The sequence below is a fragment of the Labrus mixtus genome, chromosome 2, assembly GCF_963584025.1.
Source record: "Labrus mixtus chromosome 2, fLabMix1.1, whole genome shotgun sequence".
In the NCBI taxonomy this organism is placed as follows: Eukaryota; Metazoa; Chordata; class Actinopteri; order Labriformes; family Labridae; genus Labrus; species Labrus mixtus.
The window spans coordinates 8245628-8265630 of record NC_083613.1 but is presented as its reverse complement, the minus strand read 5'-3'; positions in this window follow the sequence as shown (position 1 = coordinate 8265630).

Genomic DNA, 20003 nt, shown 5'->3' with positions numbered 1-20003 from the left:
GCAAATAGATCAAACCAAGGACTTTCAACTAGGAGGTAACCATCAAGTCCTATGTGAGTCCAACTGTCATTGGTTAAACTTACATCATTTTTCTTACCAAACCATGATCTTTTCCTTAGCTAACACAGAAGTTTTGTTCATTGTTCTGGTTTATTCCTAAGCGTGAGAGCTTGTTGGCACCAGGCACTTAAGAGCAATTTTCCAGCAATGAGTATTGGCAAATTCAAGAGAAACCTCCAACTTGAAGAACATGTCCTTACCTTAAGACCTATATGTAATGCTGATGATTTGAATTATTTAGCAAATGCTACAAGTTTTGAAGAAATACTAAAATTGTGCTTTCACAAAGCTCACATACTGTAACTTTCCAAATCCTCTGCTAAAATCCATCCTTTCATCTTGTGATGTCATACTTCAGAATGTTGGTTATTTCTTTGATGTTTCCAAGTAACGGCCTGCTATTCTGTTTGACTATGATACTGATAGAATGAATCCATAGTATTGTACCTTAGGTGTTTGTTTAATCAAAGTGATACATCGCCCTGCCTTGCTGGACTGTGCATAACTTCTGTGCTTTATCTTACTAGGAAAGCAAATAGATCAAACCAAGGACTTTCAACTAGGAGGTAGCCATCAAGTCCTATGTGAGTCCAACTGTCATTGGTTAAGCTTACATCATTTTTCTTACCTAACCATGACCTTTTCCTTAGCTGACACAGAAGTTTTGTTCATTGTTCTGGTTTATGCGTGAGAGCTTGTTGGCACCAGGCACTTAAGAGCAATTTTCCAGCAATGAGTATTGGCAAATTCAAGAGAAACCTCCAACTTGAAGAACATGTCCTTACCTTAAGACCTATATGTAATGCTGATGATTTGAGTTATGTAGCAAATGCTACAAGTTTTGAAGAAATACTAAAATTGTGCTTTCACAAAGCTCACATACTGTAACTTTCCAAATCCTCTGCTAAAATCCATCCTTTCATCTTGTGATGTCATACTTCAGAATGTTGGTTATTTCTTTGATGTTTCCAAGTAACGGCCTGCTATTCTGTTTGACTATGATACTGATAGAATTAATCCATAGTATTGTAGCTTAGGTGTTTGTTTAATCAAAGTAATACATCGCCCTGCCTTGCTGGACTGTGCATAACTTCTGTGCTTTATCTTAATAGGAAAGCAAACAGATCAAACCAAGGACTTTCAACTAGGAGGTAGCCATCAAGTCCTATGTGAGTCCAAGTGTCATTGGTTAAGCTTACATCATTTTTCTTAACAAAGCATGATCTTTTCCTTAGCTAACACAGAAGTTTTGTTCATTGTTCTCGTATATGCGTGAGAGCTTGTTGGCACCAGGCACTTAAGAGCAATTTTCCAGCAATGAGTATTGGCAAATTCAAGAGAGACCTCCAACTTGAAGAACATGTCCTTACCTTAAGACCTATATGTAATGCTGATGATTTGAGTTATGTAGCAAATGCTACAAGTTTTGAAGAAATACTAAAATTGTGCTTTCACAAAGCTCACATACTGTAACTTTCCAAATCCTCTGCTAAAATCCATCCTTTCATCTTGTGATGTCATACTTCAGAATGTTGGTTATTTCTTTGATGTTTCCAAGTAACGGCCTGCTATTCTGTTTGACTATGATACTGATAGAATAAACAGGAGAATTAATCCATAGTATTGTAGCTTAGGTGTTTGTTTAATCAAAGTAATACATCGCCCTGCCTTGCTGGACTGTGCATAACTTCTGTGCTTTATCTTACTAGGAAAGCAAATAGATCAAACCAAGGACTTTCAACTAGGAGGTAACCATCAAGTCCTATGTGAGTCCAACTGTCATTGGTTAAACTTACATAATTTTTCTTACCAAACCATGATCTTTTCCTTAGCTAACACAGAAGTTTTGTTCATTGTTCTGGTTTATTCCTAAGCGTGAGAGCTTGTTGGCACCAGGCACTTAAGAGCAATTTTCCAGCAATGAGTATTGGCAAATTCAAGAGAAACCTCCAACTTGAAGAACATGTCCTTACCTTAAGACCTATATGTAATGCTGATGATTTGAATTATGTAGCAAATGCTACAAGTTTTGAAGAAATACTAAAATTGTGCTTTCACAAAGCTCACATACTGTAACTTTCCAAATCCTCTGCTAAAATCCATCCTTTCATCTTGTGATGTCATACTTCAGAATGTTGGTTATTTCTTTGATGTTTCCAAGTAACGGCCTGCTATTCTGTTTGACTATGATACTGATAGAATGAATCCATAGTATTGTAGCTTAGGTGTTTGTTTAATCAAAGTAATACATCGCCCTGCCTTGCTGGACTGTCCATAACTTCTGTGCTTTATCTTACTAGGAAAGCAAATAGATCAAACCAAGGACTTTCAACTAGGAGGTAGCCATCAAGTCCTATGTGAGTCCAACTGTCATTGGTTAAGCTTATATCATTTTTCTTACCTAACCATGACCTTTTCCTTAGCTGACACAGAAGTTTTGTTAATTGTTCTGGTTTATTCCTAAGCGTGAGAGCTTGTTGGCACCAGGCACTTAAGAGCAATTTTCCAGCAATGAGTATTGGCAAATTCAAGAGAAACCTTCAACTTGAAGAACATGTCCTTACCTTAAGACCTATATGTAATGCTGATGATTTGAGTTATGTAGCAAATGCTACAAGTTTCGAAGAAATACTAAAATTGTGCTTTCACAAAGCTCACATACTGTAACTTTCCAAATCCTCTGCTAAAATTCATCCTTTCATCTTGTGATGTCATACTTCAGAATGTTGGTTATTTCTTTTATGTTTCCAAGTAACGGCCTGCTATTCTGTTTGACTATGATACTGATAGAATAAACAGGAGAATTAATCCATAGTATTGTAGCTTAGGTGTTTGTTTAATCAAAGTAATACATCGCCCTGCCTTGCTGGACTGTGCATAACTTCTGTGCTTTATCTTACCAGGAAAGCAAACAGATCAAACCAAGGACTTTCAACTAGGAGGTAGCCATCAAGTCCTATGTGAGTCCAACTGTCATTGGTTAAGCTTACATCATTTTTCTTACCAAAGCATGATCTTTTCCTTAGCTAACACAGAAGTTTTGTTCATTGTTCTGGTTTATGCGTGAGAGCTTGTTGGCACCAGGCACTTAAGAGCAATTTTCCAGCAATGAGTATTGGCAAATTCAAGAGAAACCTTCAACTTGAAGAACATGTCCTTACCTTAAGACCTATATGTAATGCAGATGATTTGAGTTATGTAGCAAATGCTACAAGTTTCGAAGAAATACTAAAATTGTGCTTTCACAAAGCTCACATACTGTAACTTTCCAAATCCTCTGCTAAAATTCATCCTTTCATCTTGTGATGTCATACTTCAGAATGTTGGTTATTTCTTTGATGTTTCCAAGTAACGGCCTGCTATTCTGTTTGACTATGATACTGATAGAATTAATCCATAGTATTGTAGCTTAGGTGTTTGTTTAATCAAAGTAATACATCGCCCTGCCTTGCTGGACTGTGCATAACTTCTGTGCTTTTTCTTACTAGGAAAGCAAATAGATCAAACCAAGGACTTTCAACTAGGAGGTAACCATCAAGTCCTATTTGAGTCCAACTGTCATTGGTTAAACTTACATCATTTTTCTTACCAAAGCATGATCTTTTCCTTAGCTAACACAGAAGTTTTGTTCATTGTTCTGGTTTATTCCTAAGCGTGAGAGCTTGTTGGCACCAGGCACTTAAGAGCAATTTTCCAGCAATGAGTATTGGCAAATTCAAGAGAACCCTCCAACTTGAAGAACATGTCCTTACCTTAAGACCTATATGTAATGCTGATGATTTGAGTTATGTAGCAAATGCTACAAGTTTTGAAGAAATACTAAAAGTGTGCTTTCACAAAGCTCACATACTGTAACTTTCCAAATCCTCTGCTAAAATCCATCCTTTCATCTTGTGATGTCATACTTCAGAATGTTGGTCATTTCTTTGATGTTTCCAAGTAACGGCCTGCTATTCTGTTTGACTATGATACTGATAGAATAAACAGGAGAATTAATCCATAGTATTGTAGCTTAGGTGTTTGTTTAATCAAAGTGATACATCGCCCTGCCTTGCTGGACTGTGCATAACTTCTGTGCTTTATCTTACTAGGAAAGAAAATAGATCAAACCAAGGACTTTCAACTAGGAGGTAGCCATCAAGTCCTATGTGAGTCCAACTGTCATTGGTTAAGCTTACATCATTTTTCTTACCAAAGCATGATCTTTTCCTTAGCTAACACAGAAGTTTTGTTCATTGTTCTGGTTTATGCGTGAGAGCTTGTTGGCACCAGGCACTTAAGAGCAATTTTCCAGCAATGAGTATTGGCAAATTCAAGAGAAACCTCCAACTTGAAGAACATGTCCTTACCTTAAGACCTATATGTAATGCTGATGATTTGAGTTATGTAGCAAATGCTGCAAGTTTTGAAGAAATACTAAAATTGTGCTTTCACAAAGCTCACATACTGTAACTTTCCAAATCCTCTGCTAAAATCCATCCTTTCATCTTGTGATGTCATACTTCAGAATGTTGGTTATTTCTTTGATGTTTCCAAGTAACGGCCTGCTATTCTGTTTGACTATGATACTGATAGAATAAACAGGAGAATTAATCCATAGTATTGTAGCTTAGGTGTTTGTTTAATCAAAGTAATACATCGCCCTGCCTTGCTGGACTGTGCATAACTTCTGTGCTTTATCTTACCAGGAAAGCAAACAGATCAAACCAAGGACTTTCAACTAGGAGGTAGCCATCAAGTCCTATGTGAGTCCAACTGTCATTGGTTAAGCTTACATCATTTTTCTTACCAAAGCATGATCTTTTCATTAGCTAACACAGAAGTTTTGTTCATTGTTCTGGTTTATGCGTGAGAGCTTGTTGGCACCAGGCACTTAAGAGCAATTTTCCAGCAATGAGTATTGGCAAATTCAAGAGAAACCTCCAACTTGAAGAACATGTCCTTACCTTAAGACCTATATGTAATGCTGATGATTTGAGTTATGTAGCAAATGCTGCAAGTTTTGAAGAAATACTAAAATTGTGCTTTCACAAAGCTCACATACTGTAACTTTCCAAATCCTCTGCTAAAATCCATCCTTTCATCTTGTGATGTCATACTTCAGAATATTGGTTATTTCTTTGATGTTTCCAAGTAACGGCCTGCTATTCTGTTTGACTATGATACTTATAGAATAAACAGGAGAATTAATCCATAGTATTGTAGCTTAGGTGTTTGTTTAATCAAAGTAATACATCGCCCTGCCTTGCTGGACTGTGCATAACTTCTGTGCTTTATCTTACTAGGAAAGAAAATAGATCAAACCAAGGACTTTCAACTAGGAGGTAGCCATCAAGTCCTATGTGAGTCCAACTGTCATTGGTTAAGCTTACATCATTTTTCTTACCAAAGCATGATCTTTTCCTTAGCTAACACAGAAGTTTTGTTCATTGTTCTGGTTTATGCGTGAGAGCTTGTTGGCACCAGGCACTTAAGAGCAATTTTCCAGCAATGAGTATTGGCAAATTCAAGAGAAACCTCCAACTTGAAGAACATGTCCTTACCTTAAGACCTATATGTAATGCTGATGATTTGAGTTATGTAGCAAATGCTACAAGTTTTGAAGAAATACTAAAATTGTGCTTTCACAAAGCTTACATACTGTAACTTTCCAAATCCTCTTCTAAAATCCATCCTTTCATCTTGTGATGTCATACTTCAGAATGTTAATTATTTCTTTGATGTTTCCAAGTAACGGCCTGCTATTCTGTTTGACTATGATACTGATAGAATTAATCCATAGTATTGTAGCTTAAGTGTTTGTTTAATGAAAGTAATACATTGCCCTGCCTTGCTGGACTGTGCATAACTTCTGTGCTTTATTTTACTAGGAAAGCTAATAGATCAAACCAAGGACTTTCAACTAGGAGGTAGCCATCAAGTCCTATGTGAGTCCAACTGTCATTGGTTAAGCTTACATCATTTTTCTTACCAAAGCATGATCTTTTCCTTTGCTAACACAGAAGTTTTGTACATTGTTCTGGTTTATTCCTAAGCGTGAGAGCTTGTTGGCACCAGGCACTTAAGAGCAATTTTCCAGCAATGAGTATTGGCAAATTCAAGAGAAACCTCCAACTTGAAGAACATGTCCTTACCTTAAGACCTATATGTAATTCTGATGATTTGAGTTATGTAGCAAATGCTACAAGTTTTGAAGAAATACTAAAATTGTGCTTTCACAAAGCTCACATACTGTAACTTTCCAAATCCTCTGCTAAAATCCATCCTTTCATCTTGTGATGTCATACTTCAGAATGTTGGTTATTTCTTTGATGTTTCCAAGTAACGGCCTGCTATTCTGTTTGACTATGATACTGATAGAATTAATCCATAGTATTGTAGCTTAAGTGTTTGTTTAATGAAAGTAATACATTGCCCTGCCTTGCTGGACTGTGCATAACTTCTGTGCTTTATTTTACTAGGAAAGCTAATAGATCAAACCAAGGACTTTCAACTAGGAGGTAGCCATCAAGTCCTATGTGAGTCCAACTGTCATTGGTTAAGCTTACATCATTTTTCTTACCAAAGCATGATCTTTTCCTTTGCTAACACAGAAGTTTTGTACATTGTTCTGGTTTATTCCTAAGCGTGAGAGCTTGTTGGCACCAGGCACTTAAGAGCAATTTTCCAGCAATGAGTATTGGCAAATTCAAGAGAAACCTCCAACTTGAAGAACATGTCCTTACCTTAAGACCTATATGTAATTCTGATGATTTGAGTTATGTAGCAAATGCTACAAGTTTTGAAGAAATACTAAAATTGTGCTTTCACAAAGCTCACATACTGTAACTTTCCAAATCCTCTGCTAAAATCCATCCTTTCATCTTGTGATGTCATACTTCAGAATGTTGGTTATTTCTTTGATGTTTCCAAGTAACGGCCTGCTATTCTGTTTGACTATGATACTGATAGAATTAATCCATAGTATTGTAGCTTAGGTGTTTGTTTAATCAAAGTAATACATCGCCCTGCCTTGCTGGACTGTGCATAACTTCTATGCTTTATCTTACTAGGAAAGCAAATAGATCAAACCAAGGACTTTCAACTAGGAGGTAGCCATCAAGTCCTATGTGAGTCCAACTGTCATTGGTTAAGCTTACATCATTTTTCTTACCAAACCATGATCTTTTCCTTAACTAACACAGAAGTTTTGTTCACTGTTCTGGTTTATGCGTGAGAGCTTGTTGGCACCAGGCACTTAAGAGCAATTTTCCAGCAATGAGTATTGGCAAATTCAAGAGAAACCTCCAACTTGAAGAACATGTCCTTACCTTAAGACCTATATGTAATGCTGATGATTTGAGTTATGTAGCAAATGCTGCAAGTTTTGAAGAAATACTAAAATTGTGCTTTCACAAAGCTCACATACTGTAACTTTCCAAATCCTCTGCTAAAATCCATCCTTTCATCTTGTGATGTCATACTTCAGAATGTTGGTTATTTCTTTGATGCTTCCAAGTAACGGCCTGCTATTCTGTTTGACTATGATACTGATATAATTAATCCATAGTATTGTAGCTTAGGTGTTTGTTTAATGAAAGTAATACATTGCCCTGCCTTGCTGGACTGTGCATAACTTCTGTGCTTTATCTTACTAGGAAAGCAAATAGATCAAACCAAGGACTTTCAACCAGGAGGTAGCCATCAAGTCCTATGTGAGTCCAACTGTCATTGGTTAAGCTTACATCATTTTTCTTACCAAAGCATGATCTTTTCCTTAGCTAAAACAGAAGTTTTGTTCATTGTTCTGGTTTATTCCTAAGCGTGAGAGCTTGTTGGCACCAGGCACTTAAGAGCAATTTTCCAGCAATGAGTATTGGCAAATTCAAGAGAAACCTCCAACTTGAAGAACATGTCCTTACCTTAAGACCTATATGTAATGCTGATGATTTGAGTTATGTAGCAAATGCTACAAGTTTTGAAGAAATACTAAAATTGTGCTTTCACAAAGCCCACATACTGTAACTTTCCAAATCCTCTTCTAAAATCCATCCTTTCATCTTGTGATGTCATACTTCAGAATGTTGATTATTTCTTTGATGTTTCCAAGTAACGGCCTGCTATTCTGTTTGACTATGATACTGATAGAATTAATCCATAGTATTGTAGCTTAGGTGTTTGTTTAATGAAAGTAATACATTGCCCTGCCTTGCTGGACTGTGCATAACTTCTGTGCTTTATCTTACTAGGAAAGCAAATAGATCAAACCAAGGACTTTCAACTAGGAGGTAGCCATCAAGTCCTATGTGAGTCCAACTGTCATTGGTTAAGCTTACATCATTTTTCTTACCAAAGCATGATCTTTTCCTTAGCTAAAACAGAAGTTTTGTTAATTGTTCTGGTTTATTCCTAAGCGTGAGAGCTTGTTGGCACCAGGCACTTAAGAGCAATTTTCCAGCAATGAGTATTGGCAAATTCAAGAGAAACCTCCAACTTGAAGAACATGTCCTTACCTTAAGACCTATATGTAATGCTGATGATTTGAGTTATGTAGCAAATGCTACAAGTTTTGAAGAAATACTAAAATTGTGCTTTCACAAAGCTCACATACTGTAACTTTCCAAATCCTCTGCTAAAATCCATCCTTTCATCTTGTGATGTCATACTTCAGAATGTTGGTTATTTCTTTGATGTTTCCAAGTAACGGCCTGCTATTCTGTTTGACTATGATACTGATAGAATTAATCCATAGTATTGTAGCTTAGGTGTTTGTTTAATGAAAGTAATACATTGCCCTGCCTTGCTGGACTGTGCATAACTTCTGTGCTTTATCTTACTAGGAAAGCAAATAGATCAAACCAAGGACTTTCAACCAGGAGGTAGCCATCAAGTCCTATGTGAGTCCAACTGTCATTGGTTAAGCTTACATCATTTTTCTTACCAAAGCATGATCTTTTCCTTAGCTAAAACAGAAGTTTTGTTCATTGTTCTGGTTTATTCCTAAGCGTGAGAGCTTGTTGGCACCAGGCACTTAAGAGCAATTTTCCAGCAATGAGTATTGGCAAATTCAAGAGAAACCTCCAACTTGAAGAACATGTCCTTACCTTAAGACCTATATGTAATGCTGATGATTTGAGTTATGTAGCAAATGCTACAAGTTTTGAAGAAATACTAAAATTGTGCTTTCACAAAGCTCACATACTGTAACTTTCCAAATCCTCTGCTAAAATCCATCCTTTCATCTTGTGATGTCATACTTCAGAATGTTGGTTATTTCTTTGATGTTTCCAAGTAACGGCCTGCTATTCTGTTTGACTATGATACTGATAGAATAAACAGGAGAATTAATCCATAGTATTGTAGCTTAGGTGTTTGTTTAATCAAAGTAATACATCGCCCTGCCTTGCTGGACTGTGCATAACTTCTGTGCTTTATCTTACTAGGAAAGCAAATAGATCAAACCAAGGACTTTCAACCAGGAGGTAGCCATCAAGTCCTATGTGAGTCCAACTGTCATTGGTTAAGCTTACATCATTTTTCTTACCAAAGCATGATCTTTTCCTTAGCTAAAACAGAAGTTTTGTTCATTGTTCTGGTTTATTCCTAAGCGTGAGAGCTTGTTGGCACCAGGCACTTAAGAGCAATTTTCCAGCAATGAGTATTGGCAAATTCAAGAGAAACCTCCAACTTGAAGAACATGTCCTTACCTTAAGACCTATATGTAATGCTGATGATTGAGTTATGTAGCAAATGCTACAAGTTTTGAAGAAATACTAAAATTGTGCTTTCACAAAGCTCACATACTGTAACTTTCCAAATCCTCTTCTAAAATCCATCCTTTCATCTTGTGATGTCATACTTCAGAATGTTGATTATTTCTTTGATGTTTCCAAGTAACGGCCTGCTATTCTGTTTGACTATGATACTGATAGAATTAATCCATAGTATTGTAGCTTAGGTGTTTGTTTAATGAAAGTAATACATTGCCCTGCCTTGCTGGACTGTGCATAACTTCTGTGCTTTATCTTACTAGGAAAGCAAATAGATCAAACCAAGGACTTTCAACTAGGAGGTAGCCATCAAGTCCTATGTGAGTCCAACTGTCATTGGTTAAGCTTACATCATTTTTCTTACCAAAGCATGATCTTTTCCTTAGCTAAAACAGAAGTTTTGTTAATTGTTCTGGTTTATTCCTAAGCGTGAGAGCTTGTTGGCACCAGGCACTTAAGAGCAATTTTCCAGCAATGAGTATTGGCAAATTCAAGAGAAACCTCCAACTTGAAGAACATGTCCTTACCTTAAGACCTATATGTAATGCTGATGATTTGAGTTATGTAGCAAATGCTACAAGTTTTGAAGAAATACTAAAATTGTGCTTTCACAAAGCTCACATACTGTAACTTTCCAAATCCTCTGCTAAAATCCATCCTTTCATCTTGTGATGTCATACTTCAGAATGTTGGTTATTTCTTTGATGTTTCCAAGTAACGGCCTGCTATTCTGTTTGACTATGATACTGATAGAATAAACAGGAGAATTAATCCATAGTATTGTAGCTTAGGTGTTTGTTTAATCAAAGTAATACATCGCCCTGCCTTGCTGGACTGTGCATAACTTCTGTGCTTTATCTTACTAGGAAAGCAAATAGATCAAACCAAGGACTTTCAACTAGGAGGTAGCCATCAAGTCCTATGTGAGTCCAACTGTCATTGGTTAAGCTTACATCATTTTTCTTACCAAACCATGATCTTTTCCTTAGCTAACACAGAAGTTTTGTTCATTGTTCTGGTTTATGCGTGAGAGCTTGTTGGCACCAGGCACTTAAGAGCAATTTTCCAGCAATGAGTATTGGCAAATTCAAGAGAAACCTCCAACTTGAAGAACATGTCCTTACCTTAAGACCTATATGTAATGCTGATGATTTGAGTTATTTGGCAAATGCTACAAGTTTTGAAGAAATACTAAAATTGTGCTTTCACAAAGCTCACATACTGTAACTTTCCAAATCCTCTGCTAAAATCCATCCTTTCATCTTGTGATGTCATACTTCAGAATGTTGGTTATTTCTTTGATGTTTCCAAGTAACGGCCTGCTATTCTGTTTGACTATGATACTGATAGAATAAACAGGAGAATTAATCCATAGTATTGTAGCTTAGGTGTTTGTTTAATCAAAGTAATACATCGCCCTGCCTTGCTGGACTGTGCATAACTTCTGTGCTTTATCTTACTAGGAAAGCAAATAGATCAAACCAAGGACTTTCAACTAGGAGGTAGCCATCAAGTCCTATGTGAGTCCAACTGTCATTGGTTAAGCTTACATCATTTTTCTTACCAAACCATGATCTTTTCCTTAACTAACACAGAAGTTTTGTTCACTGTTTTGGTTTATGCATGAGAGCTTGTTGGCACCAGGCACTTAAGAGCAATTTTCCAGCAATGAGTATTGGCAAATTCAAGAGAAACCTCCAACTTGAAGAACATGTCCTTACCTTAAGACCTATATGTAATGCTGATGATTTGAGTTATGTAGCAAATGCTACAAGTTTTGAAGAAATACTAAAATTGTGCTTTCACAAAGCTCACATACTGTAACTTTCCAAATCCTCTGCTAAAATCCATCCTGTCATCTTGTGATGTCATACTTCAGAATGTTGGTTATTTCTTGATGTTTCCAAGTAACGGCCTGCTATTCTGTTTGACTATGATACTGATAGAATTAATCCATAGTATTGTAGCTTAGGTGTTTGTTTAATGAAAGTAATACATTGCCCTGCCTTGCTGGACTGTGCATAACTTCTGTGCTTTATCTTACTAGGAAAGCAAATAGATCAAACCAAGGACTTTCAACTAGGAGGTAGCCATCAAGTCCTATGTGAGTCCAACTGTCATTGGTTAAGCTTACATCATTTTTCTTACCAAAGCATGATCTTTTCCTTAGCTAAAACAGAAGTTTTGTTCATTGTTCTGGTTTATTCCTAAGCGTGAGAGCTTGTTGGCACCAGGCACTTAAGAGCAATTTTCCAGCAATGAGTATTGGCAAATTCAAGAGAAACCTCCAACTTGAAGAACATGTCCTTACCTTAAGACCTATATGTAATGCTGATGATTTGAGTTATGTAGCAAATGCTACAAGTTTGGAAGAAATACTAAAATTGTGCTTTCACAAAGCTCACATACTGTAACTTTCCAAATCCTCTGCTAAAATCCATCCTTTCATCTTGTGATGTCATACTTCAGAATGTTGGTTATTTCTTTGATGTTTCCAAGTAACGGCCTGCTATTCTGTTTGACTATGATACTGATAGAATAAACAGGAGAATTAATCCATAGTATTGTAGCTTAGGTGTTTGTTTAATCAAAGTAATACATCGCCCTGCCTTGCTGGACTGTGCATAACTTCTGTGCTTTATCTTACTAGGAAAGCAAATAGATCAAACCAAGGACTTTCAACCAGGAGGTAGCCATCAAGTCCTATGTGAGTCCAACTGTCATTGGTTAAGCTTACATCATTTTTCTTATCAAAGCATGATCTTTTCCTTAGCTAAAACAGAAGTTTTGTTCATTGTTCTGGTTTATTCCTAAGCGTGAGAGCTTGTTGGCACCAGGCACTTAAGAGCAATTTTCCAGCAATGAGTATTGGCAAATTCAAGAGAAACCTCCAACTTGAAGAACATGTCCTTACCTTAAGACCTATATGTAATGCTGATGATTTGAGTTATGTAGCAAATGCTACAAGTTTTGAAGAAATACTAAAATTGTGCTTTCACAAAGCTCACATACTGTAACTTTCCAAATCCTCTTCTAAAATCCATCCTTTCATCTTGTGATGTCATACTTCAGAATGTTGATTATTTCTTTGATGTTTCCAAGTAACGGCCTGCTATTCTGTTTGACTATGATACTGATAGAATTAATCCATAGTATTGTAGCTTAGGTGTTTGTTTAATGAAAGTAATACATTGCCCTGCCTTGCTGGACTGTGCATAACTTCTGTGCTTTATCTTACTAGGAAAGCAAATAGATCAAACCAAGGACTTTCAACTAGGAGGTAGCCATCAAGTCCTATGTGAGTCCAACTGTCATTGGTTAAGCTTACATCATTTTTCTTACCAAAGCATGATCTTTTCCTTAGCTAAAACAGAAGTTTTGTTAATTGTTCTGGTTTATTCCTAAGCGTGAGAGCTTGTTGGCACCAGGCACTTAAGAGCAATTTTCCAGCAATGAGTATTGGCAAATTCAAGAGAAACCTCCAACTTGAAGAACATGTCCTTACCTTAAGACCTATATGTAATGCTGATGATTTGAGTTATGTAGCAAATGCTACAAGTTTTGAAGAAATACTAAAATTGTGCTTTCACAAAGCTCACATACTGTAACTTTCCAAATCCTCTGCTAAAATCCATCCTTTCATCTTGTGATGTCATACTTCAGAATGTTGGTTATTTCTTTGATGTTTCCAAGTAACGGCCTGCTATTCTGTTTGACTATGATACTGATAGAATAAACAGGAGAATTAATCCATAGTATTGTAGCTTAGGTGTTTGTTTAATCAAAGTAATACATCTCCCTGCCTTGCTGGACTGTGCATAACTTCTGTGCTTTATCTTACTAGGAAAGCAAATAGATCAAACCAAGGACTTTCAACCAGGAGGTAGCCATCAAGTCCTATGTGAGTCCAACTGTCATTGGTTAAGCTTACATCATTTTTCTTACCAAAGCATGATCTTTTCCTTAGCTAAAACAGAAGTTTTGTTCATTGTTCTGGTTTATTCCTAAGCGTGAGAGCTTGTTGGCACCAGGCACTTAAGAGCAATTTTCCAGCAATGAGTATTGGCAAATTCAAGAGAAACCTCCAACTTGAAGAACATGTCCTTACCTTAAGACCTATATGTAATGCTGATGATTTGAGTTATGTAGCAAATGCTACAAGTTTTGAAGAAATACTAAAATTGTGCTTTCACAAAGCTCACATACTGTAACTTTCCAAATCCTCTGCTAAAATCCATCCTTTCATCTTGTGATGTCATACTTCAGAATGTTGGTTATTTCTTTGATGTTTCCAAGTAACGGCCTGCTAGTCTGTTTGACTATGATACGATAGAATAAACAGGAGAATTAATCCACAGTATTGTAGCTTAGGTGTTTGTTTAATCAAAGTAATACATCGCCCTGCCTTGCTGGACTGTGCATAACTTCTGTGCTTTATCTTACTAGGAAAGCAAATAGATCAAACCAAGGACTTTCAACCAGGAGGTAGCCATCAAGTCCTATGTGAGTCCAACTGTCATTGGTTAAGCTTACATCATTTTTCTTACCAAAGCATGATCTTTTCCTTAGCTAAAACAGAAGTTTTGTTCATTGTTCTGGTTTATTCCTAAGCGTGAGAGCTTGTTGGCACCAGGCACTTAAGAGCAATTTTCCAGCAATGAGTATTGGCAAATTCAAGAGAAACCTCCAACTTGAAGAACATGTCCTTACCTTAAGACCTATATGTAATGCTGATGATTTGAGTTATGTAGCAAATGCTACAAGTTTTGAAGAAATACTAAAATTGTGCTTTCACAAAGCTCACATACTGTAACTTTCCAAATCCTCTTCTAAAATCCATCCTTTCATCTTGTGATGTCATACTTCAGAATGTTGGTTATTTCTTTGATGTTTCCAAGTAACGGCCTGCTATTCTGTTTGACTATGATACTGATAGAATTAATCCATAGTATTGTAGCTTAGGTGTTTGTTTAATCAAAGTAATACATCGCCCTGCCTTGCTGGATTGTGCATAACTTCTCTGCTTTATTTTACTAGGAAGGCTAATAGATCAAACCAAGGACTTTCAACTAGGAGGTAGCCATCAAGTCCTATGTGAGTCCAACTGTCATTGGTTAAGCTTACATCATTTTTCTTACCAAAGCATGATCTTTTCCTTAGCTAACACAGAAGTTTTGTTCATTGTTCTGGTTTATGCGTGAGAGCTTGTTGGCACCAGGCACTTAAGAGCAATTTTCCAGCAATGAGTATTGGCAAATTCAAGAGAAACCTCCAACTTGAAGAACATGTCCTTACCTTGAGACCTATATGTAATGCTGATGATTTGAGTTATGTAGCAAATGCTACAAGTTTTGAAGAAATACTAAAATTGTGCTTTCACAAAGCTCACATACTGTAACTTTCCAAATCCTCTGCTAAAATCCATCCTTTCATCTTGTGATGTCATACTTCAGAATGTTGGTTATTTCTTTGATGTTTCCAAGTAACGGCCTGCTATTCTGTTTGACTATGATACTGATAGAATTAATCCATAGTATTGTAGCTTAAGTGTTTGTTTAATCAAAGTAATACATCGCCCTGCCTTGCTGGATTGTGCATAACTTCTGTGCTTTATTTTACTAGGAAGGCTAATAGATCAAACCAAGGACTTTCAACTAGGAGGTAGCCATCAAGTCCTGTGTGAGTCCAACTGTCATTGGTTAAGCTTACATCATTTTTCTTACCAAAGCATGATCTTTTCCTTAGCTAACACAGAAGTTTTGTTCATTGTTCTGGTTTATGCGTGAGAGCTTGTTGGCACCAGGCACTTAAGAGCAATTTTCCAGCAATGAGTATTGGCAAATTCAAGAGAAACCTCCAACTTGAAGAACATGTCCTTACCTTAAGACCTATATGTAATGCTGATGATTTGAGTTATGTAGCAAATGCTACAAGTTTTGAAGAAATACTAAAATTGTGCTTTCACAAAGCTCACATACTGTAACTTTCCAAATCCTCTGCTAAAATCCATCCTTTCATCTTGTGATGTCATACTTCAGAATGTTGGTTATTTCTTTGATGTTTCCAAGTAACGGCCTGCTATTCTGTTTGACTATGATACTGATAGAATAAACAGGAGAATTAATCCATAGTATTGTAGCTTAGGTGTTTGTTTAATCAAAGTAATACATCGCCCTGCCTTGCTGGACTGTGCATAACTTCTGTGCTTTATCTTACTAGGAAAGCAAATAGATCAAACCAAGGACTTTCAACTAGGAGGTAGCCATCAAGTCCTATGTGAGTCCAACTGTCATTGGTTAAGCTTACATCATTTTTCTTACCAAAGCATGATCTTTTCCTTAGCTAAAACAGAAGTTTTGTTCATTGTTCTGGTTTATTCCTAAGCGTGAGAGCTTGTTGGCACCAGGCACTTAAGAGCAATTTTCCAGCAATGAGTATTGGCAAATTCAAGAGAAACCTCCAACTTGAAGAACATGTCCTTACCTTAAGACCTATATGTAATGCTGATGATTTGAGTTATGTAGCAAATGCTACAAGTTTTGAAGAAATACTAAAATTGTGCTTTCACAAAGCTCACATACTGTAACTTTCCAAATCCTCTGCTAAAATCCATCCTTTCATCTTGTGATGTCATACTTCAGAATGTTGGTTATTTCTTTGATGTTTCCAAGTAACGGCCTGCTATTCTGTTTGACTATGATACTGATAGAATAAACAGGAGAATTAATCCATAGTATTGTAGCTTAGGTGTTTGTTTAATCAAAGTAATACATCGCCCTGCCTTGCTGGACTGTGCATAACTTCTGTGCTTTATCTTACTAGGAAAGCAAATAGATCAAACCAAGGACTTTCAACCAGGAGGTAGCCATCAAGTCCTATGTGAGTCCAACTGTCATTGGTTAAGCTTACATCATTTTTCTTACCAAAGCATGATCTTTTCCTTAGCTAAAACAGAAGTTTTGTTCATTGTTCTGGTTTATTCCTAAGCGTGAGAGCTTGTTGGCACCAGGCACTTAAGAGCAATTTTCCAGCAATGAGTATTGGCAAATTCAAGAGAAACCTCCAACTTGAAGAACATGTCCTTACCTTAAGACCTATATGTAATGCTGATGATTTGAGTTATGTAGCAAATGCTACAAGTTTTGAAGAAATACTAAAATTGTGCTTTCACAAAGCTCACATACTGTAACTTTCCAAATCCTCTGCTAAAATCCATCCTTTCATCTTGTGATGTCATACTTCAGAATGTTGGTTATTTCTTTGATGTTTCCAAGTAACGGCCTGCTATTCTGTTTGACTATGATACTGATAGAATTAATCCATAGTATTGTAGCTTAGGTGTTTGTTTAATGAAAGTAATACATTGCCCTGCCTTGCTGGACTGTGCATAACTTCTGTGCTTTATCTTACTAGGAAAGCAAATAGATCAAACCAAGGACTTTCAACTAGGAGGTAGCCATCAAGTCCTATGTGAGTCCAACTGTCATTGGTTAAGCTTACATCATTTTTCTTACCAAAGCATGATCTTTTCCTTAGCTAAAACAGAAGTTTTGTTAATTGTTCTGGTTTATTCCTAAGCGTGAGAGCTTGTTGGCACCAGGCACTTAAGAGCAATTTTCCAGCAATGAGTATTGGCAAATTCAAGAGAAACCTCCAACTTGAAGAACATGTCCTTACCTTAAGACCTATATGTAATGCTGATGATTTGAGTTATGTAGCAAATGCTACAAGTTTTGAAGAAATACTAAAATTGTGCTTTCACAAAGCTCACATACTGTAACTTTCCAAATCCTCTGCTAAAATCCATCCTTTCATCTTGTGATGTCATACTTCAGAATGTTGGTTATTTCTTTGATGTTTCCAAGTAACGGCCTGCTATTCTGTTTGACTATGATACTGATAGAATTAATCCATAGTATTGTAGCTTAGGTGTTTGTTTAATGAAAGTAATACATTGCCCTGCCTTGCTGGACTGTGCATAACTTCTGTGCTTTATCTTACTAGGAAAGCAAATAGATCAAACCAAGGACTTTCAACTAGGAGGTAGCCATCAAGTCCTATGTGAGTCCAACTGTCATTGGTTAAGCTTACATCATTTTTCTTACCAAAGCATGATCTTTTCCTTAGCTAAAACAGAAGTTTTGTTCATTGTTCTGGTTTATTCCTAAGCGTGAGAGCTTGTTGGCACCAGGCACTTAAGAGCAATTTTCCAGCAATGAGTATTGGCAAATTCAAGAGAAACCTCCAACTTGAAGAACATGTCCTTACCTTAAGACCTATATGTAATGCTGATGATTTGAGTTATGTAGCAAATGCTACAAGTTTGGAAGAAATACTAAAATTGTGCTTTCACAAAGCTCACATACTGTAACTTTCCAAATCCTCTGCTAAAATCCATCCTTTCATCTTGTGATGTCATACTTCAGAATGTTGGTTATTTCTTTGATGTTTCCAAGTAACGGCCTGCTATTCTGTTTGACTATGATACTGATAGAATAAACAGGAGAATTAATCCATAGTATTGTAGCTTAGGTGTTTGTTTAATCAAAGTAATACATCGCCCTGCCTTGCTGGACTGTGCATAACTTCTGTGCTTTATCTTACTAGGAAAGCAAATAGATCAAACCAAGGACTTTCAACTAGGAGGTAGCCATCAAGTCCTATGTGAGTCCAACTGTCATTGGTTAAGCTTACATCATTTTTCTTACCAAAGCATGATCTTTTCCTTAGCTAAAACAGAAGTTTTGTTAATTGTTCTGGTTTATTCCTAAGCGTGAGAGCTTGTTGGCACCAGGCACTTAAGAGCAATTTTCCAGCAATGAGTATTGGCAAATTCAAGAGAAACCTCCAACTTGAAGAACATGTCCTTACCTTAAGACCTATATGTAATGCTGATGATTTGAGTTATGTAGCAAATGCTACAAGTTTTGAAGAAATACTAAAATTGTGCTTTCACAAAGCTCACATACTGTAACTTTCCAAATCCTCTGCTAAAATCCATCCTTTCATCTTGTGATGTCATACTTCAGAATGTTGGTTATTTCTTTGATGTTTCCAAGTAACGGCCTGCTATTCTGTTTGACTATGATACTGATAGAATTAATCCATAGTATTGTAGCTTAGGTGTTTGTTTAATGAAAGTAATACATTGCCCTGCCTTGCTGGACTGTGCATAACTTCTGTGCTTTATCTTACTAGGAAAGCAAATAGATCAAACCAAGGACTTTCAACTAGGAGGTAGCCATCAAGTCCTATGTGAGTCCAACTGTCATTGGTTAAGCTTACATCATTTTTCTTACCAAAGCATGATCTTTTCCTTAGCTAAAACAGAAGTTTTGTTAATTGTTCTGGTTTATTCCTAAGCGTGAGAGCTTGTTGGCACCAGGCACTTAAGAGCAATTTTCCAGCAATGAGTATTGGCAAATTCAAGAGAAACCTCCAACTTGAAGAACATGTCCTTACCTTAAGACCTATATGTAATGCTGATGATTTGAGTTATGTAGCAAATGCTACAAGTTTTGAAGAAATACTAAAATTGTGCTTTCACAAAGCTCACATACTGTAACTTTCCAAATCCTCTGCTAAAATCCATCCTTTCATCTTGTGATGTCATACTTCAGAATGTTGGTTATTTCTTTGATGTTTCCAAGTAACGGCCTGCTATTCTGTTTGACTATGATACTGATAGAATTAATCCATAGTATTGTAGCTTAGGTGTTTGTTTAATGAAAGTAATACATTGCCCTGCCTTGCTGGACTGTGCATAACTTCTGTGCTTTATCTTACTAGGAAAGCAAATAGATCAAACCAAGGACTTTCAACTAGGAGGTAGCCATCAAGTCCTATGTGAGTCCAACTGTCATTGGTTAAGCTTACATCATTTTTCTTACCAAAGCATGATCTTTTCCTTAGCTAAAACAGAAGTTTTGTTCATTGTTCTGGTTTATTCCTAAGCGTGAGAGCTTGTTGGCACCAGGCACTTAAGAGCAATTTTCCAGCAATGAGTATTGGCAAATTCAAGAGAAACCTCCAACTTGAAGAACATGTCCTTACCTTAAGACCTATATGTAATGCTGATGATTTGAGTTATGTAGCAAATGCTACAAGTTTGGAAGAAATACTAAAATTGTGCTTTCACAAAGCTCACATACTGTAACTTTCCAAATCCTCTGCTAAAATCCATCCTTTCATCTT